Source organism: Rattus norvegicus, chromosome 2 (genome assembly GCF_036323735.1).
Source record: "Rattus norvegicus strain BN/NHsdMcwi chromosome 2, GRCr8, whole genome shotgun sequence".
Lineage (NCBI taxonomy): Eukaryota > Metazoa > Chordata > Mammalia > Rodentia > Muridae > Rattus > Rattus norvegicus.
The window spans coordinates 183,839,875-183,864,624 of record NC_086020.1 but is presented as its reverse complement, the minus strand read 5'-3'; the positions used below and the strand labels follow the sequence as shown (position 1 = coordinate 183,864,624).

General features: G+C 41.6%; 2 pseudogenes; one reads left to right on the top strand and one right to left on the bottom strand.

Moving 5' to 3' along the window:
* The first annotated feature begins 553 nt into the window (after positions 1-553).
* LOC134485801 (60S ribosome subunit biogenesis protein NIP7 homolog) lies at positions 554-1,883 on the top strand (annotated as a pseudogene).
* Positions 1,884-23,097: 21,214 nt separating this feature from the next.
* Positions 23,098-23,711, bottom strand: LOC134485800 (60S ribosome subunit biogenesis protein NIP7 homolog; annotated as a pseudogene).
* Positions 23,712-24,750: the final 1,039 nt, after the last annotated feature.

Sequence of the window (24,750 nt, the reverse complement as noted above, 5' to 3'; positions counted from 1 at the left end):
AACCACCAACCAAAGAGTACACAGGAGGGACCCATGACTCCAGCAGCATATGTAGCAGAGGATGGCCTTATCTGCCAACAGTGGGAGGAGAAGCCTTTGGTCCTGTGAAGGCTGGATTCCCTAGTGTAGAAGAATGCCAGGGCATGAAGCCAGTAGAGAAATGTTGGTGTTAGGGGGCACATCCTTAAATGAGCAGGAGGATGGGAATGGGAGTGGGGGTAACCAAAAAGGAGATAAAGTTTGAAAAGTAAATACATGAAATAAAATAAAAATTCTTAACCAGTTTTTCTAAAGAAATCTTAGGTCAAGAAGGACACAGAGCATATATTACTGTGTTTCTGAGACTGATGTCACTTATAATTTGTTATATCAGTACATGGGGCAGCTGAGGTCTCTAATCCCAGCACTGCAGAGTATAAGACAGAGCAATCATTATTACTTAGAGGTCAAAATAATCTACATCAAAAATTGTAATATAACAAAAAAATGTAGGTTTCTGTAAATCCAATAGAGGGGATTCAAAAAGTTCATTTATTGGGCTTTCTATTCTCCCATGGTCATTGGTTTCTCCCTAAGACCAGCGCAGGCTCTGCTGCAAGGTGAGCATAGTACAAGGGTCCTTTAGCATTTCTGGACAAACCAGTAAGTTTTTAATCAACATTCCAAGAAATGTGAAGCCCCACCTGGCTTGTTATGTCTTCACAATGATGGGTAAAAAAACCTTCTATTTGGAAAAATAGGAGAATTCAGCCAGGATCAGCTGATTCAGTGTCCAGAACATTTATGAGATGCTACCAGATTTTTAGTGTAAGTCAGTCTGCAACCTCTGCACACACAATGCACTACCTGTCAAATCAGAAACCAAGGAGTATTTGATCATAATCCATAGTGTTGGAGTGTAGTGCCAGGGAACTCTTCGTAATCTCCTAAAACATGGACAGAAGCTAATCTGAAACAAGTTAAATCAGGGTCTTTATTCTATTCTAGCTAACGCAGGCCCCTCTAACACATCACATTTACTGGCACAGAATGATTATATCAAATTTGATATCAGGGCCTACAGGAGGACTCCTTTTCTGATGTTAAAGGTAACCTTGCCTATCCCTTGTTGATCTGCATTCATCAGTCCAGTGGCAGAATTTGACACACTTTTTGCATTTTCCAGAAGGCTGAAGTTTTCTCTTTGTATTGTTTCTAGGTTAAAAAATTGTTTCTAGTCATGTCTTGCCTATAATCCGTTTTCAAATTACCTTCCTTACCACAATTAGAATATCTCCCATTAGGGATGAAGATCCCGGGAGACAAGCTAGGGGAAAAAGAAGCCTTTGATTGAAAAAGAGGCCCGGGTTCTGTTTGAGAAGATTTCAAAACACATTGGAGAGAATCTACAACTCCTACTGGACAGACTGGACGGCACCTACTTTTTCCAGCTCCACAAAGACCAAGTGTATTATCTGAGTGAGATGAGCCCTAAACTGGATGCCAACATATCCAGAATAAGCTAGTGTCCCTGGGGACATGTTTTGGAAAGTTTACTAAGACCCACACTTTCTGGTTGCACATTAAAACACCTTGTACCCTATGCCAAGTATGGACAAAACTGGAGCAGAGCAATCCTTCTTGTATGGAAACCTGGTGTGAAATCCTGTCTGAGTTGAATCACTGAATACACGGCTCAGTACCAGGGAGTAGTGGTTTATTCCATGGCAGACATTCCTTTGGGTTTTAGGATAGCAGTGAAGTCTACCCAAGAGTGCAGAAAAGTGGACCCCATTGTAGTGGTCATGTTCCATCAAGCAGATATTGGAAAGTACGTATGCCAAGAAGAGACACTGATTTACAGTAGTCATCCCAAGAACATTTTGCTGTGTGAGAGGACTTAGCTTTGTTTCCTATGTGCTAGCCTTCATGCTAAATCAGGATAACACTGAGATATGCAGCTTGGATTCTTATCAACAGAAATGGCTCAAAAATAGGGTTTCTGGAACTCTAGAATCAAATCCAGGTGGATAACAAAGGTAAGGCCAGCTCAGGCTATTTGGCAAGTTCAAGGCTATCTTGGGCTACCTAGTGAGATTTTTCTCAAAAATCTAAAACATGCAAACCAGAACCTGTGACTGTTTGTGTGAACAAATAGAGTGTTTCTATTTTGTATCTGCATCATGTTTGTTTGAATCAGGAGACTTGTTCTAAGTGACAGCTTCTCAGACACTTCAGTGAGAACAGGGGTAATCTTACTGTTAACTGTGATACCACTTTTCCAGGATGATAATAGCACAGTTGACTTTAAGGATAGTGTGCCATGCCTGTGGTTTTATATATGAAGTTTAATAAATTTTAATGGTTTAAAAATATCTGCCATTTTGATTTTTCTTGATACCTTTAAAAATTACTTCTATCATATTATCACTATAAACGTGAGATTCAATAGCAGCTATATCTCTCATTTATTCATCTATTGGGCCTGATCTTGCCTTTAAATGTCTAATCACCCTCTTCAATCTGAATTTCAATTTTCAAAAATTGAATTAGTCTTTTTCTGACTTTTGAATCTGATATTATTCTATTGTTGCTGAAGTCAATCTTTGCAAAAATTCAGGGAAGACTTCCTTTGGACCCTGTATAATTATAGTATGTGACACAGACCTCTCTCTGGACTCTTCAATTTTATCTCAAGCATTTAAAGCTGCTAGACAAAATTGCATTAAACTATGATCATGAAATCCAAGCTGGATTTGTAATTCAGCATTCTATGATAAAAAAATTCAAGTCTTTGAACAAATTGAATGAGTCAGATGACAAAAAGTTCTGTTATGTTTATGAATCAGTTGAATTAACAAAATAAAATAACAGATATCCTACCACAAGTGATAAAGAGATTCAATGCAATGTCTATCAAAATTTCCTGGATGGCTGTATGTAGAAGAATGAAGCCCAAGAAGAAGGAAAACCAAAATTTGAATGCTTCATTTCTTCTAAAAAAGAGAACAAAATACTCATAGGAGGAAGTACAGAGACAAAGACTTAAGGAAAGGTCATCCAGAGACTGCACCACCTGATGATTCATCCCATATGCTTCTGCCAAACCTAGTCACTATTGCTGATGCCAAGAACTGCTTTCTGACAGGAGCCACATATGGGTGTCTCCTGAGAGGCTCTACCAGAGCCCTACTGATACAGATGAGGGTGCTTGCAGCTAATCATTGCACATCATAGGAACATCAATGGAGAATTTATAGAAAAGACTGAAGGAGCTGAAGGGGTTTGCAATACCATAGGAAGAACAACAATATCAATCAAACAAATGTCACCAGATGTCCCAGTGACTAAATCACCAAACAAAGAATACATATAGAGGGACCCATGACTCCAGCCACATAAGTGGAAGAGTATGGCATTGTCCAGCTTCAATGAGAGGAAAATCCCTTCGTCCTGTGAAGGCTTGATTCCCCAGGGTGTTGAACTTTGTGTAGGTGGATGGGAATGGGCACATCCTCGTAGAAGGGTGAAGGGGGAGGCAGTATAGTACAGAGGGGAAAGGGGATAACATTGGAAATGTAAATACATAAAATATCCAGTCACCAAACTAGATAAAATGAATGAAGCAAAGAAGTGCAGGCTGATAGGAACTGGATGTAGATCTCTCCTGAGAGACACAGCCAGAATACAGCAAATACATAGGCGAATGCCATCATTAAATCACTGAACTGAGAATGGGACCCCCGTTGAAGGAATCAGAGAAAGGACTGGAAGAGCTCGAAGGAGCTTGAGACTCCATATGAAAATCAATGCCAACCAACCAGAGCTTCCAGGGACTAAGCCACTACACAAAGACTGTACATGGACTGACCCTGGGCTCCAACCTCATAGGTAGCAATGAATAACCTAGTAAGAGCACCAGTGGAAGGGGAAGCCCTTGCTCCTGCCAAGACTGAACCCCCAGTGAATGTTATTGTTGGGTGGAGGGCAGTAATGGGGGGAGGATTGGGAGGGGAACACTCATCTAGAAGGGGGGGTAGGAGTTAGGGGGATGTTGGCCTGGAAACCAGAAAGGGGAATAACAATCGAAATGTAAATAAGAAATACTCAAGTTAATAAACATGGGGGGGGGGGAAAGTGACTTCAAGCTGACAGGACTAGGTTTTTTTAGCAGATGCTTGTTTACCCAGCTGGCTTAGCCCCAGTAGCAAGTCATATCTCCAGTTCATCGTTGACATGTGAATTCCTGTTCTACCTTCTCTGGACATTGGGTATTTCCTGATCCAGACTGGGGTAGCCTCAGCCTTCAACTGGACTAGAACTGAGGTCTTATGATGGGCAAGTCCTATTGGGTTCTTTTTTTTTTGTCCAAACCTCAAGGAATTTTTCAAGGATCATCTGAAGATAAAGAAAGGCTTAGAAATGTGACTGGAAAGGGAACAATTTGTACTCTTGTTCTTTTGTAAGACACCAAAGTGGCCCTAACACAGGAGTGCAGCCCACAGAGTACAGATTTGCTTGAGCTTATCTCTGATCTCTTCCCCAATTGTGGTCTGGGGGAGCATGATTCCTGGCCAACATACCATAATGTTGTAAGAACCCATAGTGGCCTTACCTCAGGAGCGCCACTCACAGAGCACTGATTGACAAAGTGACTGATGCAATAGCCTGAAGGTATAAGGTTTTTAAATCACATTGGTGGGGTTGCTCTTCCACACAGGGAGAGGTTAAATGACCACTAGGGTGGGAAAGAACACCACTCAAATCTCGAGACGACAGAAACCCCCCAAAACTAAGGAGAAACCTGTGTTGATGTAATAAACAAGAGGTGTAATTGAGGAACCAGAGCTCTGGGGACGACGTGTATCTCACACATTAGACAAAGGAGTTGACCCCGAGCCCAATTAGGGGAAGGTATTTATAGGGAAAATTACAGAGGCAGTTGGCAACAGTCACACAAAGCAATTTCATTGGTTGGTTTACGTTGGCACACATGATCTAACTTGGGCTCAGTTCAACTCTAGGCCACCCTGCTTCTGGGACAAGCTGCCCCTAGTTCTTGTTTTTCTCAGGACTCAAGTCAGGCCTTATCGATGGTTTGTGGTGGCTATAGCCAGGCTACATCCCCAAAACATGTTATGTTATTCTTTGCAGTGAGATACACGTGTCCTCACAGCATGGTCAGTGGGGGATAGTTTAAAATTTTTATTCTTTCATTCCTCACTTCTGCTTGTGACTAGTTCTAATCTTAGAACTCAAGGCCTTCTTCAATTTTTCCCCTAAGGTCTTCTGAGGCATGATATTGTTGGCAAAGCATTAAAATCTGCACTGCACTAACTCTTTCTCTAATAAAGGCTATTAACTTATTAAAAATACAGGGTCCAAATGTCAAAAGTAACAAGAGAATTACTAAGGGTCCTGGGAGTGTGGAAATTAGTCTGACATCCCCAAGCAGAACAGTATAAACTTTCTAAGCACCCACAACGTCGGATGGTAGCCCAGTCTCGGCCATCTCGGGGGCAAACCTAAAACCCCAGTCTCCCCAATTGGCAACTTGCTTCTGGACTTCCGCATCTGAACCTGCTCCCAGGTGAAAATCTCTTTGGGACTTTTAAGGGCATACTCTGAGGATCTGTGTCAGGAGTTTCACAGGTGTCCAGCCCAGCTACCAACTTACAAAAGTCAGGGGTGAGAGTGGGCAACCATGTGTATTGTGGGACCACCTTGGAGATGGACCATATTACCTCCCAGGCCTGGGAGGAAATTTGCCAAATCAGTTTCTGAGGGATATGGGGATTATAAGCTCTTACAACAGAGATAAAGCTTAAGAGGATTAGCAGTCTTTTCTAACTTCCATTCATTTCTGAGAATATCTGGTGCTGTCTTCAAATGGGAGGCGTGGACCCATGCAGCATTCCCATCTACCTAACAACAGTGGGAGTGGTTAACAGTACTAGATAGGGTCCTTTCCAGTGAAGTTATCTGGTGTTGCTGGACCAGGACTGTGTCTCCTGCTGGGAATTGGTGAGGTGCCCTGGACTTCCCATCTTGTAGGCGTCCTTCACTTGGCTCCAAATTCCACTTTGGACTGTTTCTAAAGACTTTAAATGAGCAAACACATTTTAGGAAAAACCTCAGGGTAAGGGACCCCGCCCAACTTAATGAGGGAGGGTTCTCATACATAATCTCATAAGATATTAGGCCAAAAGGGTGAGAAGTGTTCGGTACATGGAACAGAACAATAGGAAGGAGGACAGTCCAGTCTTCTCCCAACCCGTCTCTAAGTCCAATTTTGTCAAGGTGTCTTTTAGAGTTCTATTTATCTTTTTTACCTGCTCAGAACTCTGTAGTCTCTTTGGGGGCATGGGTAAGGCTGAATCTGGAAGGGGCATTTCTTGGTCTGAATAGAGCAAGAGGGAAGAAGTGTCACCCAGTCTGTGCCAGTCTCCATGGTCAATTTGGTCAGGGCCTCTTTTAGAATTTTATTTATTCTCCCGACCTGTCCTGGACTTTGAGGTCTGAAGATGTAATATAATTTTTTAATCGACCTCTAAATGCCTGGCCAAACCCTGGCTTACCTTGGGAATGAAGGCAGGGCCACTGTCTGACCCAATTACCTTGAGCACTCCAAACAGGGGGAAGATTTCTTCCAGTATCTTCTTGATGACTACCGAGGCCATCTCTTGCTTGGTGGGGAAAGCTTCTACCTATTCCTGAAAAGGTATCTATAAACACTAGGAGATATTTGTAACCATATTTTCCTGGTTTTATCTCTGTGAAGTCCACTTCTCAGTAGGATCCAGGTCATTCCCCATGGAGCCTCCTTCCAGAGTCAACTTTCCTGAAAACAGTTACCTTTTGGCATGGTATACATCAGTGCACTATCTGTTCCACAAGATACTTGACAGCTGTGACATAATATTTAGTTTTTGAAAACATCTGGATGAGTTTGCTTACCCCTAAGTGAGTCCATTGATGCATTTGTTTTATCATGGCCTCTGCCTCCTTTTGTAGCAGGATCTTTTTTCCCATTGAGTTATACAAGAGTCTCTTCGTCAGCCTCGCTGTGTCATGGAGGACCCTTAACATAGCCAGAAGCTCTTTTTTTCTTGCCCTCAGATATCAGTAGGCCCCTCTGCTGATGGGCTATAGCAAAGGCATACCTGCTGTCCACATAGATGTTAAGTCTCTTTCTCAGCTCAAGAGCTTTGGTGAGGGGAGCAAGCTCTACCCTCAGAGTAGAGGTGCCTTCTGGTAGGGCCTGAGCCCATATGACTCTGTTTCTATCTACCACTGCTGCCTCAGCCCATCTTTTTCCTCCTCTAAGAAGCTGCCTCCCATCTATGGACCAGATATCATCTACCCCCTCTGGTGGCTCTTCAGTCAGATCTTGATAACGCCCCTGTGCTTTAGCCAGCACCTGCTAATAGTCATGAAGTGGGGGTCTAGTTCAGGGTGCGGAGCAGGGTTGCCAGGTTCAGACTCATAGGGGCAGTCTGGAATCACAAGGAACAAGTGGGATATCTGGCCCATGCCAAGGTCCACGGTTCTTCGGGTAGTCCATGAGTATTGTTTGTTGCCGGTAGTACCCTGTACTCAAGGTCTTTTGCTGGACACTAGCCTATTTCGTCATAGGAGCACAGAGTGTTGGACCCCCATATTCACAAAACAATTGGATGGGCTTCCCTTCTATCTTTGCTCATAGACAGCACTCTAGGCCTTCTGGCCACTGGAGAGGCCCCTTGTTCTTCCTGGGGCAGTCCTTGACCCAGTGTCCTTTTTCTTTGTATTAGGCACACTGATCTTTAGCCAGGAATTCTCTTCTGTTGCCAGGTAATGTCTTCCTAGGTTCCATAACTACTGTTGCCAGTATATGTTCCTCTCCTGTCTTTTATCTCTCTTTAGCTCTCTAACTTCCTCTTCTCTTTGTCTCTTTTTTGTCCCTAGCTTCCTGCTCTTTTTACCTTCTTTCCTCTTTCTCTTCCTCAGTCTCTCTGTTATGATATCTTCTGCATCTTCCTCTACAGCTACTAGATGCTGTCCACTTAGGTGCTCAGACCCTGAACCATACTTCAACCTTACTTTCTCTGCAACTTACACTAACTCTCTCAGCAACTTATCTTAACCCCTCAAGTTTCTGTAACTTTTTCTTTATATCTTTTTCTTACCTTAGCCAGATTGGTAGGACATTTTCCAGCCCCTCAGAGACCTATCCTTGGAGCCTGGTGGTAGACCAGGAGCACTCCCTACCTTCAGGAAGTCAACAGTCAGGAGTGAAGGTTTTCCGTCCATGTCTGGAACATTTTTTCTGGCCTCTAGTAGGATTCTGTCTTTCCTTGGTGGTAAAGAAGACCCGGAACAGTTACTAACAGGCATCTCAAGTGGGATGGTGACAAAACAAGAAGAGAATCTAGAGAATAGAGGTCCACTGAAGAGGACAAATAGCATTTAGTCACACAGCTAAATCAGGAGGCCATTTTGGGACAAAAAGGCCATTGTAAAAATAAGCAGAAGCTTTTTGCCTGTGAAACAGAAAGGCAGGCAGAGAGGCAGTTGATCTGTTACCGATTGTCTCTCAGGACTTAGATTTTCCCTCAAGGGGTATCTCTCTTCAGTGTCAGCTTGGTGGCTTTGCCTCTCAATATAACCAGCCTCCAAATGACACTAGGCTTCTAGTAAGAACTAATAACAAAATGATGAAGAGATGATTAGGACCTGGCTGTTAGATGCCAAGTGGCTGACATAAGAATTGTAACCAGCTCACCTGGGACATTCAGGACCTCAGTAGCAGCCCTTTACCAAACTGTCTCACTGGATTAAAGGCCCATGGAAAAGAAAACATTAATCCTGACCTTGGCCATAACCAAAGCCTGAAATCTAAATTTTGACTGGCAAAACAAAGTTCTTCACAGCTTTAGTAGATTCTTTTTGAAACTATTTTATGGGCTTCCTTGCCCCCCAACCTGGGGCATTTTGACCACATGGGCAGGAACTGGCTGCTGAGGGGATAGGATCCCCTCAGCACTCTCCATGTCAATGATGACTTAACAGGGAAGGTGACTTAATGTTGGAGACAGACTCTTCTCTTGCAATAGGGCCAGCAGATAAGGGGAGGAAGGCAGGCTCTCTCAAAGAAAGTTCTCTTAAGGCACTCTCTTTTTGCTGTCAAAGCATCAGCCCTGGATGGAGGCCCCTTCACCTTGAAACTCTTTCCCAATGGCTCAGGCTGCTGCCCATGCACAGCCTGCAGGTTGCTTCCCTGTGCACTTGCCACCCTCAGCCCCACACTTCCCTACTCTGTGCTGTTCCTTCCTTAGAAGCTGTGAATGTTTAAGCAACAGGTAGAATTTCTCTTCAGGATCCAAGTTAAAGCTTTCAGGTTCTTGTTAATACCCGCTTCAGACAGGGTCCCTCACTAACCTGGAGTCCTTCATACACAACTGTCAACAGCAGCTTGACTGGTCAAGGGCAGCAAAGGGAGGGGCATCTCTCCATGGGGAGGAGGTTCAAGAGAGAAAGATAAAACTCCCTGGCAGAAAACAATTTTTCTCAAGCAAATTATTTTTAACTTCTAAGTTAAGTACCAAGAGGACCAAGTAAAACTCTTTGATGAACAAAAGAAATAGTTCCGTGATTAAGTTTCCAGTTATAAAGATCAGAGGAGGAGAAAGGCTAATACTGAAGGGGCTGCATCCCCTTCCCTGGACCTGGGGGAGGTCTATAATCCTTCAAGGCAAAAACAAGAATCTGGCCAGTAGAGGAGTCAGGGGTGAGTGATAGCCGACTTCATGTCCCCTGGGCTGGACCAGAAGTGTCTGCCTCCAGAGGGGCAGAGGATTCAAAAGGTTGGGTACACCATAAGTGTGCAAAGGCATGGTTATCGTGGAGTCAGGCTCTGTGGGTCTCCAAGCCCTTCGGCTTCAGGTACCTGTAACCGAACATCTACTCCATGCTTCTTTTACCTGTGGAGCAGAGAATAGAGGCCACTGGGGAGAAAATGGGGGATATGAGGGAGGAGATGGCCATTCAGGAGTCTTTTCAATCTCAGGATAGGTCTTGGAGGAGCAGAGGCTGCTGGGGATTTTGAACCAGGTTTTGCCAAACCGAGATATAAGGTTGCTGGTCCCGGTGAGCTCCTGGATTTTCCTGAAAAAAACAATAGCTTTATCATCAAGAATCATAGTCAGGTCAAAAGAGCCCTTGGGGGGCCAGCCGACACTGAAAGTCTGCCACTTTCCCTTCTTAACTTCAACTGACATATTATGTGCTCTGTCCTTAACTTCACTCCACTGATCTAATGTCAGGCTTAAGGGGGTCATTACCATCTGTCCCATCATCACAAAAAACACTAAACATATAAACAGCAGACAACACAAAGAGACCACAATATCCACAATATCCAGACTACAACTGCCATGCCTAGTCTGCAGGCACCAGCCAAGACAGTTTCAGATAGAAAAGGTCTTTGAAGTTTCTCTTCCAAGAGGAACACACTATCCTCTTCTACCAGATAGGAGACCACCAGGAATCCCTCGCTCTCCTGTTGCTCTGAAGCATCCCCAGGGCTGTAGCTTGCAGTCCTCTGGACACATCTGTCGGCCACAGCTTCTGAGCTTTACAACTCCAGAAAGCATCTGCGAAACCAAACCACTTTTCAGATAATAACCAGAACCAGAACAGAGAAAGACACAGACAGTGGCCACACACTCAGACACAATTGGAGAGCCCCCTTACCTCCAAGAAGGACTTTAGAGTCGTGGGTGGTTGAGAGATCCTGGATGAGCCCCCAAATTAAAGTCCACCTGGGTGGTGAAGACCCCCACTCAAATCTTGAGATAACACAACCACCCAAGAACTCACGAGAAACCAATCCTGATGTAATAAAGAAGAGGAGTATTTGAGGAACCAGAGCTCTGGGGATGACACCTATCTCACACAGGAGACAGAGGAGGCGACCCCGAGCCCAATTAGGGGAAGGTATTTATAGGGAAAATTACAGAGGCAGTTGGCAACAGTCACACAAAGCAATTTCACTAGTTGGTTTACATTGGCACACATGATCTAACTTGGGCTCAGTTCAACTCTAGGCCACCCTGCTTCTGAGACAAGCTGACCCTAGTTCTTGTTTTTCTCAAAACTGTTGAGTCAGGCCTTATCAAGGTCAGATGGTTTGTGGTGGCTATATCCAGGCTACATTCCCAAAATATGTTATGTTATTCTTTGCTGTGAGGTGCACTTGTCCTCATAGCAGGGTCAGTGGGGGATAGTTTAATTCTTTATTCTTGCAAGGCAACCCTGGACCCAAAAAGCACACAACTTTTATTCATTACACAGGGCACACTTCACCAACAGGGTTAGCTTGCTTATTCTCATTGCTGGTACACAGGACAAAGGATCTTGTCAGGTATTGGCTGGCCTGCTCAAAGGGCAGTTCTTGCCTCAGTTAGATATTTTCATCATCCAGCACTACACCTGGCCTTGGTGAATCACTGGGAAAGGGCTAGGTTGGCACTAACCCTTGGGGGTGGGGGGAGGTGAGCTTCATAGTCAGGCAGGATCAGGATGACATCTTGTGGTTGCTCTCTGAATTTACCATAGGGAGGGTTAGGGAGTCTTTCGAAGGACAGGTGTTTTCGTTTTGTCCTAATTAGCTTGGTCGTCATCAGTGAGGCCTGGTCATTCTTGACTCATTATCTTGATCACCAAAACTATATCATATCACTTGGCATCCTGATGTCAGAAGTATCTCTCAGAAAGGTCACAAGTTTGTCATAGGCATCCTGACCACCAGATATATTTCTCAAAACCTTGTTTTTAAAGCTTTGTTTCTCATATCTATGAAACTATGAAACTATTACTTCAGCATCAATTGTCTTTTTCTACTCATAAATATAAAGCCAGAGACATATGTCTAAAGATGCTGAGTTCTTCTGCTTGCAGGACCTGGATCATGGCCCCCTTGTTCTATTATACTCTCACTAGCTTCCTCTTTTCTAAATCCTTCACTGTCTAAACTTGGTTGTCCTGGATATTGCTCTTTAGTTTGATCATGAATTTAGACATCTGTATGCTGGTCTCCTGGGATTAAAGGTGAGTACCACTACACTTGTATTTAAGCATTGCCTCACCTAGAACTTGCTCTGCTCTAGTCTAACCTTGAAATCAGAGCTCTGCTTGTCTTTGCCTCCTAGGATTAAAGGTTTGTAGTAAGTTGCCTGGAGTGTGAACTTACCTGTGTGGGATCTTGCCCCAAGGTCATTACTTCCTTATTTAATTTACTATCCTTGAACACAGAATTCAGCTCCAATTCACTTCCTGTTGTTCCTTAAATACTCAAATCACATATTTTGTTTTCTCCTTTTTCAACTTCCTTTTTTTATTAAAATGCTCTTCGTAAGAGTGAATTTTAGCAACTATACAAGAGACCTTGCACTAGGCTGTTTTGAGTCTTTCTTTTTCCAGAAAATGAGTCTAAATCTCTTCACCTTAACCTCAGGCAGACAGTTTAGACAAGAGCAAAAAGTGGCCACATTCTTCACCAAAATACCAGAAAAGCAGCCTTCATAGCAGGTACAGAAATTCTTCTCCTCTGAAACCTCTTGGACCAGGCCTGAACAATTCAAATTACTCTCAGTAACAAAGTCTTCCACATTTCTACAAAGATGGTCCATTAAGCCCCATTTTATAACATTATAAGGCTTTCCTAATCCAAAGTCTCCAAATCTACATTCCCCCAAACAAAAGCATGTGTCAGGCCATCACAAAAATACCCGGCTCCTGGCACCAACTTCTGTCCTAGTTAGGGTCATATTGCTGTAAACAGACACCATGAGCAATGTAAGCTTTCTAAAGGACAACAATTATTTGGAGCTGGCTTACAGTTTCCAAGGTTCAGTCCATTATCATCAATGAGGGAGCATGGCAGTGTCACAATATCCAGGCAGGCATAGTGTAGGAGGACATCTTTACCAAAGGAAGCCTGGAACAAACTCAGCAACCTCAGGCACCTGGCAGGAGGTCCTCCAAGCCCAAACCCACAATGACACACTTACTCCAACAAGGTCATGCCTTCTAATAGTGACACTCCCTGGGCCAAGCATATGCAAACCATCAAAAAGGGAAACATTATATCCAGCATGTTCATTCCCTCTGGGTCAAAGTGTATCTGTGCTCCTATTTAGTGAAGAAATGTTTTCCATCTGGGAGTACTGGCATTCAGAAATAACCATGAACGAATCTGACTTATTACAAAATCAATCTTTCTATGGCTAGACACGGATAAGTCTTGGTGGCTGTTGCCCCTGTACCCATTTTTTCATTTGAAATTGGTGCCAGTGCTTGTTTCAAGACAGAATTTTGTGCCCTGTGCCCAAAGAAAACTATTAGGCTTTCCCCTACTCCTTTAAGTTTACCCAGAGCATGGAATGGAGCTGAACCACAAGGCTGTCAGTCATATAGTTCTTCCTACATAAAGTTATAGGACATTGCTTGCCTCTAAACAATCCAGGCACTGAAGTTCCTGACAGATATCAGCGGCTGTTTGTTGAAAAAAAAAAGGCAAGCTTCCCACTGATAATTTTCTCTCATTTCTGTGTCTGAGAGAATGTAAATCTTATGGGTCAAACAATTCTTTTTAAATATTCTGTAGAGCTCTCATTATTTCACCTGGTTACTGTAGGTAAATTTATAGGCCAACTTGATTAAAACTTCTCTGAGGCTCAGCAAATGGAATCTGGTGGTAGACACATATATTCTCCCTACCTTCAACAGCCTTAAAATCCCCAGTTGGGTATGGTCAAAGTAAAGGCTGCATCAATATTTGCCTGGACTTGTGTGGGCAGATTATTTGCCTCCGGAACCAATTTTCAAGCTTCTCCAACAATTCTCCCACTTTCTTCAGTTGTGAAAAGAACCTGGAACTGCTGTTGACAGTCATCCCAGGTGGGTTTATGAGTCAACATGATTGAATCCAAAAGATCTAAGGGATATGAGGGTCTTTTTGAAAATGGAGGGAGGGGGTCTACAACTTCCAATTATAAAGGTCATTACTGGTCAATGGTACTTAGGACACAAACTGTCTCCCCTGTACATCTGGGTGTTCAGAAGTCTAGAGGAGTATGGTCATAGTAGAGTCAATCCCCTGGGCAGAATGGCATGAATGTGTGTTGAACTCATATTAGGTAAGGGCACTAATACTCATCAAAGTAAAAATGCCTAAGCTGCCAATTCATTTCTCATTATGTGTACACCAAACCAAAGGCATCAAAGTATAGCAGCAGCCATTAAAAGTCTCCCCATCAAAAATGCCCATGATTTTCACCTGCTATTCTAAGAGGCATTATGGCATATACTCCTCAAATCATGTCACAAAATAAAAAGAGAAGGAATATTTCACACTCTATTTTATGACAGATTACAGTTACACTGATATCTAAAACACATATCAATTTCCCTTATGGACTCATGCAAACATAATCATTAAATAACTGCAAGAACACATTAAAAATATCATTTTCAAAAACTAAGTAGGCTTTGTCTCAAGGTGAATAAGGGTGGTTCAATATAGAAAAAAATCAATAAAATTTAATTGACCACATAAACTAACTGAAATAAAGCAAAACAAAAGGGAGCAAACAAAAAGCAAAAAACATGATCATTAAACTGGATCAGGACATGGTCTTTAAGAAGCAACCCGTTAATGATAAAAGTTCTCCAGAGATTGGCACACAGGTGATATGGATAAATATAATAATGGTAATATAGAAGAAGCCCATATCAACATCAACTTAAATGGGGAGAAACTCTAAGCCAGTATACAAATGCAAAGGTAAGTCAAGGTTTCTCATTCTCTTAAATAAACTCAATAAAAGAATTGAAGTCTTTTTTTTTCAGTTTTTCTTTATTTATTTAATACTTAATAATAATTCTTTGGTTTCCGGGCAAACATCCCCCTCACCCCTCCCCTTCCTTATGGGTGTTCCCCTCCCAACCCTCCCCCCATTGCCGCCCTCCCCCCAACAGTCTAGTTCACTGGGGGTTCAGTCTTAGCAGGACCCAGGGCTTCCCCTTCCACTGGTGCTCTTACTAGGATATTCATTGCTACCTATGAGGTCAGAGTCCAGGGTCAGTCCATGTATAGTCTTTAGGTAGTGGCTTAGTCCCTGGAAGCTCTGGTTGCTTGGCATTGTTGTACATATGGGGTCTCGAGCCCCTTCAAGCTCTTCCAGTTCTTTCTCTGATTCCTTCAACGGGGGTCCTATTCTCAGTTCAGTGGTTTGCTGCTGGCATTCGCCTCTGTATTTGCTGTATTCTGGCTGTGTCTCTCAGGAGCGATCTACATCCGGCTCCTGTCGGTCTGCACTTCTTTGCTTCATCCATCTTGTCTAATTGGGTGGCTGTATATGTATGGGCCACATGTGGGGCAGGCTCTGAATGGGAGTTCCTTCAGTCTCTGTTTTAATCTTTGCCTCTCTCTTCCCTGCCAAGGGTATTCTTGTTCCCCTTTTAGAGAAGGAGTGAAGCATTCACATTTTGATCATCCGTCTTGAGTTTCATTTGTTCTAATTTGGGCTAATAGCCACTTATCAGTGAGTACATACCATGTATGTCTTTCTGTGATTGGGTTAGCTCACTCAGGATGATATTTTCCAGTTCCAACTATTTGCCTACGAATTACATGAAGCCGTTGTTTTTGATAGCTGAGTAATATTCCATTGTGTAGATGTACCACATTTTCTGTATCCATTCCTCTGTTGAAGGGCATCTGGGTTCTTTCCAGCTTCTGGCTATTATAAATAAGGCTGCAATGAACATTGTGGAGCACGTGTCTTTTTTATATGTTGGGGCATCTTTTGGGTATATGCCCAAGAGAGGTATAGCTGGATCCTCAGGCAGTTCAATGTCCAATTTTCTGAGGAACCTCCAGACTGATTTCCAGAATGGTTGTACCAGTCTGCAATCCCACCAACAATGGAGGAGTGTTCCTCTTTCTCCGCATCCTTGCCAGCATCTGCGAGGATGAGCAACCTGAGTTTTTGATCTTAGCTATTCTCAATGGTGTGAGGTGAAATCTCATGGTTGTTTTGATTTGCATTTCCCTTATGACTAAAGATGTTGAACATTTCTTTAGGTGTTTCTCAGCCATTTGGCATTCCTCAGCTGTGAATTCTTTGTTTAGCTCTGAACCCCATTTTTTAATAGGGTTATTTGTCTCCCTGCGGTCTAACTTCTTGAGTTCTTTGTATATTTTGGATATAAGGCCTCTATCTGTTGTAGGATTGGTAAAGATCTTTTCCCAATCTGTTGGTTGCCGATTTGTCCTAACCACAGTGTCCTTTGCCTTACAGAAGCTTTGCAGTTTTATGAGATGCCATTTGTCGATTCTTGATCTTAGAGCATAAGCCATTGGTGTTTTGTTCAGGAAATTTTTTCCAGTGCCCATGTGTTCCAGATGCTTCCCTAGTTTTTCTTCTATTAGTTTGAGTGTATCAGGTTTGATGTGGAGGTCCTTGATCCACTTGGACGTAAGCTTTGTACAGGGTGATAAGCATGGATCAATCTGCATTCTTCTACATGTTGCCCTCCAGTTGAACCAGCACCATTTGCTGAAAATGCTATCTTTTTCCATTGGATGGTTTTGGCTCCTTTGTCAAAAATCAAGGGACCATAGGTGTGTGGGTTCATTTCTGGGTCTTCAATTCTATTCCATTGGTCTATCGGTCTGTCTCTGTACCAATACCATGCAGATTTTATCACTATTGCTCTGTAATCTGCTTGAGTTCAGGGATAGTGATTCCCCCTGAAGTCCTTTTATTGTTGAGGATAGTTTTAGCTATCCTAGGTTTTTTGTTATTCCAGATGAATTTGCAAATTGTCTGTCTAACTCTTTGAAGAATTGGATTGGTATTTTGATGGGGATTGCATTGAATCTGTAGATCGCTTTTGGTAAAATGGCCATTTTTACTATATTAATCCTGCCAATCCATGAGCATGGGAGATCTTTCCATCTTCTGAGGTCTTCTTCAGTTTCTTTCTTCAGTGTCTTGAAGTTCTTATTGTACAGATCTTTTACTTGCTTGGTTAAATTCACAACGAGTTACTTTATATTATTTGGGTCTATTATGAAGGGTGCCGTTTCCCTAATTTCTTTCTCGGCTTGTTTCTCTTTTGTGTAGAGGAAGGCTACTGATTTATTTGAGTTAATTTTATACCCAGCCACTTTGCTGAAGTTGTTTATCAGCTTTAGTAGTTCTCTGGTGGAACTTTTGGGATCACTTAAATAAACTATCATATCATCTGCAAATAGTGATATTTTGACTTCTTCTTTTCTGATCTGTATCCCCTTGACCTCCTTTTGTTGTCTGATTGCTCTGGCTACAACTCCAAGAACTATATTGAATAAGTAGGGAGAGAGTGGGCAGCCTTGTCTAGTCCCTGATTTTAGTGGGATTGCTTCAAGTTTCTCTCCATTTAGTTTAATGTTAGCAACTGGTTTGCTGTATATGGCTTTTACTATGTTTAGGTATGGGCCTTGAATTCCTATTCTTTCCAGGACTTTTATCATGAAGGGGTGTTGAATTTTGTCAAATGCTTTCTCAGCGTCTAATGAAATGATCATGTGGTTTTGTTCCTTCAGTTTGCTTATATAATGGATCACGTTGATGGTTTTCCGTATATTAAACCATCCCTGCATGCCTGGGATGAAGCCTACTTGATCATGGTGGATGATTGTTTTGATGTGCTCTTGGATTCGGTTTGCCAGAATTTTATTGAGTATTTTTGCGTCGATATTCATAAGGGAAATTGGTCTGAAGTTCTCTTTCTTTGTTGGGTCTTTGTGTGGTTTAGGTATAAGAGTAATTGTGGCTTCATAGAAGGAATTCGGGAGTGATCCATCTGTTTCAATTTTGTGGAATAGTTTGGATAATATTGGTATGAGGTCTTCTATGAAGGTTTGATAGAGTTCTGCACTAAACCCATCTGGACCTGGGCTCTTTTTGGATGGGAGACCTTTAATGACTGCTTCTCCTTCCTTGGGATTTATGGGGTTGTTTAACTGGTTTATCTGTTCCTGATTTAACTTCGGTACCTGATATTTGTCTAGGAAATTGTCCATTTCCTGTAGATTTTCAAGTTTTGTTAAATATAGGCTTTTATAGTAAGATCTTATGATTTTTTGAATTTCCTCTGAATCTGTAGTTATGTCTCCCTTTTCATTTCTGATTTTGTTAATTTGGACACACTCTCTGGGTCCTCTCGTTAGTCTGGCTAAGGGTTTATCTATCTTGTTGATTTTCTCAAAGAACCAACTTTTGGTTCTGTTGATTCTTTCTATGGTGCTTTTTGTTTCGACTTGGTTGATTTCAGCTCTAAGTTTGATTATTTCCTGCCTTCTACTCCTCCTGGGTGTATTTGCTTCCTTTTGCTCTAGAGCTTTTAGGTGTGCTGTCAAGCTGCTGACATATGCTCTTTCCTGTTTCTTTCTGCAGGCACACAGCGCTATGAGTTTTCCTCTTAGCACAGTTTTCATTGTGTCCCATAAGTTTGGGTATGTTGTACCTTCATTTTCATTAAATTCTAAAAAGTTTTCAATTTCTTTCTTTATTTCTTCCTTGACTAGGTTATCATTGAGTAGAGCATTGTTCAATTTCCATGTATATGTGGGCATTCTTCCCTTATTGTTATTGAAGACCAGTTTTAGGCCGTGGTGGTCTGATAGCATGCATGGGATTATTTCTATCTTTCTGTACCTGTTGAGGCCCGTTTTTTGACCAACTATATGGTCAATTTTGGAGAAAGTACCATGAGGAGCTGAGAAGAAGGTATATCCTTTTGCTTTAGGATAGAATGTTCTATAAATATCCGTTAAGTCCATTTGGCTCATGACTTTTCTTAGTCTGTCTACCTCTCTGTTTAATTTCTGTTTCCATGATCTGTCCATTGATGAGAGTGGGGTGTTGAAATCTCCCACTATCATTGTGTGAGGTGCAATGTGTGTTTTGAGCTTTAGTAAGGTTTCTTTTACATATGTAGGTGCCCTTTTATTTGGGGCATAGATATTTAGGATTGAGAGTTCATCTTGGTGGATTTTTCCTTTGATGAATATGAAGTGTCCTTCCTTATCTTTTTTGATGACTTTTAGTTGGAAATTGATTTTATTTGATATTAGAACGGCTACTCCAGCTTGCTTCTCCTGACCATTTGCTTGGAAAGTTGTTTTCCAGCCTTTCACTCTGAGGTAGTGTCTGTCTTTGTCTCTGAGGTGTGTTTCCTGTAGGCAGCAGAATGCAGGGTCCTCGTTGCTTATCCAGTTTGTTAATCTATGTCTTTTTATTGGGGAGTTGAGGACATTGTTGAGAGATATTAAGGAATAGTGATTATTGCTTCCTGTTATATTCATATTTGGATGTGAGGTTATGTTTGTGTGCTTTTCTTCTCTTTGTTTTGTTGCCAAGACGATTAGTTTCTTGCTTCTTCTAGGGTATAGCTTGTCTCCTTATGTTGGGCTTTACCCTTTATTATCCTTTGTAGTGCTGGATTTGTAGAAAGATATTGTGTATATTTGGTTTTGTCATGGAATATCTTGGTTTCTCCATCTATGTTAATTGAGAGTTTTGCAGGATACAGTAACCTGGGCTGGCACTTGTGTTCTCTTAGGGTCTGTATGACATCTGTCCAGGATCTTCTGGCCTTCATAGTTTCTGGCGAAAAGTCTGGTGTGATTCTGATAGGTCTGCCTTTATATGTTACTTGACCTTTTTCCCTTACTGCTTTTGATATTCTTTCTTTATTTTGTGCGTTTGGTGTTTTGACTATTATGTGACGGGAGGTGTTTCTTTTCTGGTCCAATCTATTTGGAGTTCTGTAGGCTTCTTGTATGCCTATGGGTATCTCTTTTTTTAGGTTAGGGAAGTTTTCTTCTATGATTTTGTTGAAGATATTTACAGGTCCTTTGAGCTGGGAGTCTTCACTCTCTTCTATACCTATTATCCTTAGGTTTGATCTTCTCATTGAGTCCTGGATTTCCTGTATGTTTTGGACCAGTAGCTTTTTCTGCTTTACATTATCTTTGACAGTTGAGTCAATGATTTCTAGGGAATCTTCTGCTCCCGAGATTCTCTCTTCCATCTCTTGTATTCTGTTGGTGAAGCTTCTATCTACAGCTTCTTGTCTCTTCTTTTGGTTTTCTATATCCAGGGTTGTTTCCATGTGTTCTTTCTTGATTGCTTCTATTTCCATTTTTAATTCCTTCAACTGTTTGATTGTGTTTTCCTGGAATTCTTTCAGGGATTTTTGTGTCTCCTCTCTATGGGTTTCTACATGTTTATTTATGTTTTCCTGGAATTCTTTCAGGCATTTTTGCGATTCCTCTCTGTAGGCTTCTACTTGTTCTCTAAGGGAGTTCTTCACGTCTTTCTTGAAGTCCTCCAGCATCATGATCAAATATGATTTTGAAACTCGATCTTGCTTTTCTGGTGTGTTTGGATATTCCATGTTTATTTTGGTGGGAGAATTGGGCTCCGATGATGCCATGTAGTCTTGGTTTCTGTTGCTTGGGTTCCTGCGCTTGCCTCTCGCCATCAGATTATCTCTAGTGTTACTTTGTTCTGCTATTTCTGACAGTGGCTAGACTGTCCTATAAGCCTGTGTGTCAGGAGTGCTGTAGACCTGTTTTCCTGTTTTCTTTCAGCCAGTTATGGGGACAGAGTGTTCTGCTTTCGGGCGTGTAGTTTTTCCTCTCTACAGGTCTTCAGCTGTTCCTGTGGTCCTGTGTCTTGAGTTCACCAGGCAGGTCACTTGCAGGGGAAAAGTTGGTCCTACCTGAGGTTGCGAGGCTCAAGTGTGCTCGTGGGGTACTGCCTAAGTTCTCTCCGCGGCGGCAGCAACCGAGAAGATTTGCGCCCCTCTTCCCGGGAGCGTCTGTGCACCAGGGTTCCAGATGGCGTTTGGTGTTTTCCTCTGGCGTCTGGATGTGCGCAGAGTGCAGTCTCTTCTGGTTTCCCAGGCGTGTCTGCCTCTCTGTAGGTTTAGCTCTCCCTCCCACGGGACCTGGGTGCAGAGAACTCTCTATCCGGTCTGTTTCCTTCCAAGAATTGAAGTCTTAATTAGAACAATAAGGCAACTGGCAATTAAGAGGATAAATACAGTAAAGTTGAAAGAATGTTATTTGCAAATAGATAATACACATGAATTAGGTGGAAAACTTTACATGTCAGTTAATACATATAAGTTACGTCAACTATTCTGCTCAGTGCAATGCAAACAGGTTTCTCCAAAGAAAGTCAGTTAGGCTCTGCTTCAGGCCAGTTCAATCCTAGTTCCAAGACATCAGACAAGAATAAAACATCCACAGGATAGATGTCAGGTAGAGTGTCCAAGACCCTAATGCTGCCCTTTCCCTACACACCATTTTGAAATATTACAGCTGTATGAAATGCATATTCACAATGCTGCCTTGCCCCAGATTAACTGTAAATGTTCCAGCAAAACCGTAATCTAAACAGAAGTCATTGTTAAAAATACTGGTTTTAGCTATTAGCAGCAAGGTGTAGGTCATAGCTGTCAATCTCCTAAAATATCTTTCAGAGTTTTAGCAGAGACATAGACTAACAGAAGTTATGAACCAAATGCTCTTAACTGATGTTTATAGAACATTCCATCCTAAAACAAAAGGATATACCTTCTTCTCACCACCTCATGGTACCTTCTCTAAAACTGACCATAAAATCATTCACAAAACAGGATGGAACAGATACAGAAAGACGGAAATAGTCACATGCATACTATCAGACAACCAGGGACTAAGAAAGTTCTTCAATAACAAAAATAAGGAAAGAAGGCCCACTTATACATGGGGGTTGAACAATGTTCTACTCACTGATAACTTGGTCACGGAAGAAATAAAGAAAGAAATGAAAGACTTCTTAGAATTTAATGAAAATGAGGTACAACATACTGAAACTGATACGACACAATGAAAGCTGTGCTAAGAGGAAAACTCATAGCTCTGAGTGCCTGCAGAAAGAAATAGGAGAGGGCATACATCAGCAGCTTGATGGCACACCTAAAAGCTCTAGAACAAAAAGAAGCAAATACACACATGAGGAGTAGAAGGCAGGAAATAAACAAATTCAGTGCTGAAATCAGCCAAGTAGAAATATAAGAACTATAAAAAGAATGAACAGAACCAAAATCTGGTTCATGGAGAAAATCAACAAGATAGATAAACCCTTAGCCAGACTAACCAGAGGGAACAGAGAGGATGTCCAAATTAACAAAATCAGAAATGAAAAGGGAGACATAACAAAAGAATCAGAGGAAATTCAAAAAAACATCAGATCCTACTACAAATGCCTGTATTCAACAAAACTTGAAAATCTGAAGGAAATGGTCAATTTTGTAGACAAATACCAGGTACCAAAGTTAAATCAGGAACAGACAATTTAAACAACCCCATAGCTCCTAAGGAAATTGTAGCAGTCATTTAAAGTCTCTCAATAAAAAAAATGCCCTGGATCAGATAGATTTAGTGCAGAATTCTATCAGAACTTCATAGAAGACCTCAGTCCAATACTGTCCAATCTATTCCATAAAGATGAAATGGATGGAGCACTACCAAATTCCTTCTATGAAGCCACAATAACTCTTATACCGAACCACAGAAAGACCCAACAAAGAAACAGGACTTCAGACTGATTTCCCTTAGGAATATGTACACAAAAATACTCAATAAAATTATTGCAAACAGAATCCAAGAACACATCAAAACGATCCTTCATCATGGTCAATTAGGCTTCATTCCAGGTATGCAGGGATGGTTCAATATCCAGAAAAGCATCAATGTAATCCCCTATAAAAACAAACCCCAAGAAAAAAAACCACACAATCATTTCATTAGATGCAGTGAAAGAATCTGACAAAATTCAACACCCCTTCATGATAAGAGTCCCAGAAAAAAAAAAAAAAGGAATTCAGGGTCCATACCTAAACTTGGTAAAACCATATACAGTAAAACAATAGCTAACATTAGCCTAACTGGAGAGAATCTTGAAGAAATCCCACTAAAATCAGAGACTAGACAAGGTTGCCCACTCTCTCCATACTTATTCAATATAAACACTACTCCCTGGTATTGTAAATCAATGTCTCTTCTTGGCATATGTACTCTCCAATATCTGCTTGATGGAACATGACCACTACAATGGGGTCCAGTTTTCTGCACTCTTGGGTAGACTTCACTGCTATCCTAAAACCCAAAGGAATGTCTGCCATGGAGTAAATCACTACTCCCTGGTACCAAGACGTGTATTCAGTGATTTGACTCAGACAGGATTTCACACAGGGTTTCCATTCAAGAAGGAGTGCTTTGCTCCAGGCTTTATCCATACTTAGCATAGGGTGCAATGTAATCCAATGTTGTAATGTGCAACCAGAATGTGTGGGTCTTAGTAAAGTTTCCAAAACATGTCCCCAGGGACACTAGCTTATTCTGGATATGTTGGCATCCAGTTTAGGGTTCATCTCACTCACACTTGGTCTTTCTGGAGCTGGAAACAGTAGGTGCCGTCCAGTCTGTCCAGGAGGAGCTTTAGATTCTCTCCAATGTATTTTGCAATCTTCTCAAACAGAACCTGGGCCTCTTTTTCAGTCAAAGGCCTCTTTTTTTCCCTAGCTTGGCTCCTGGGTTCTTCATGACTAATGGGAGATATTCTAATTGTGGTGAGGAAGGACATTTGAAAACGAATTATAGGCAAGACATGACTAGAAACAGTTTTTTTTTTTAACCTAGAAAGAATAAAAAGAGAAAACTCCAGCCTTCTGGAAAATGCAAAACGTTTGTCAAAGTCTGACACTGGCCTGATGAATGCAGATCAACCAGGGATAGGCAAGGTTACCCTTTAACATCAGAAAAGGAGTCCTCCTGTAGGCCCTGATATCAAATTTGATTTAATCATTCTGTGCTTGTAAACGTGGTGTGTTGGAGGGGCCTGAGATAGCTAGAATAGAATAAAGACCCTGATTAACTTGTTTCAGATTAGCTTCTGTCTGTGTTTTAGGAGATTACGAAGAGTTCCCTGGCACTACAGTCCAACACTATGGAGTATGATCAAATACTCCTTGGTTTTTGATTTGACAGGTAGTGCATTGTGTGTTTGGAGGTTGTAGACAGAATGACTTACACTAAAAATCTGGTAGCATCTCATACATGTTCTGGATACTGAATCAGCTGATCCTGGCTGAATTCTCCTATCCTTCCAAATAAAAGGGTTTTTTTTACCCATCTTTGTGAAGACATAACAAGCTAGGTGGGGCTTCACATTTCTTGGAATGTTGAATAAAAACTTACTGGTTTGTCCAGAAATGCTAAAGGACCCTTGTACTATGCTCACCTTTCAGCAGAGCCTGGACTGGTCTTAGGAGAAACCAATGACCATGGGTGAGTAGAAAACCCAGTAAATGAACTTTTTGAATCCCCTCTATTGAATTTACAGAAACCTATATTTTTTGTTATATTATAATTCTTGATGTAGATGATTTTAACATCTAAGTAATAAAGATTGTTCTGCCTTATAATCTGCAGTGCTGGAAATAGAGACCTGAGCTCCCCATGCACTGATACAACACATTATGAGTAACACCAGTCTCAGAAACACAGTATTATATGCTCTGTGTACTTCTTAAACCAAGTTTTCTTTAGAAAAACTGTTTAAGAATTTTGATTTTATTATTGGATATTTTTATGTATTTACTTTCGAATTTTATCTCTTTTTT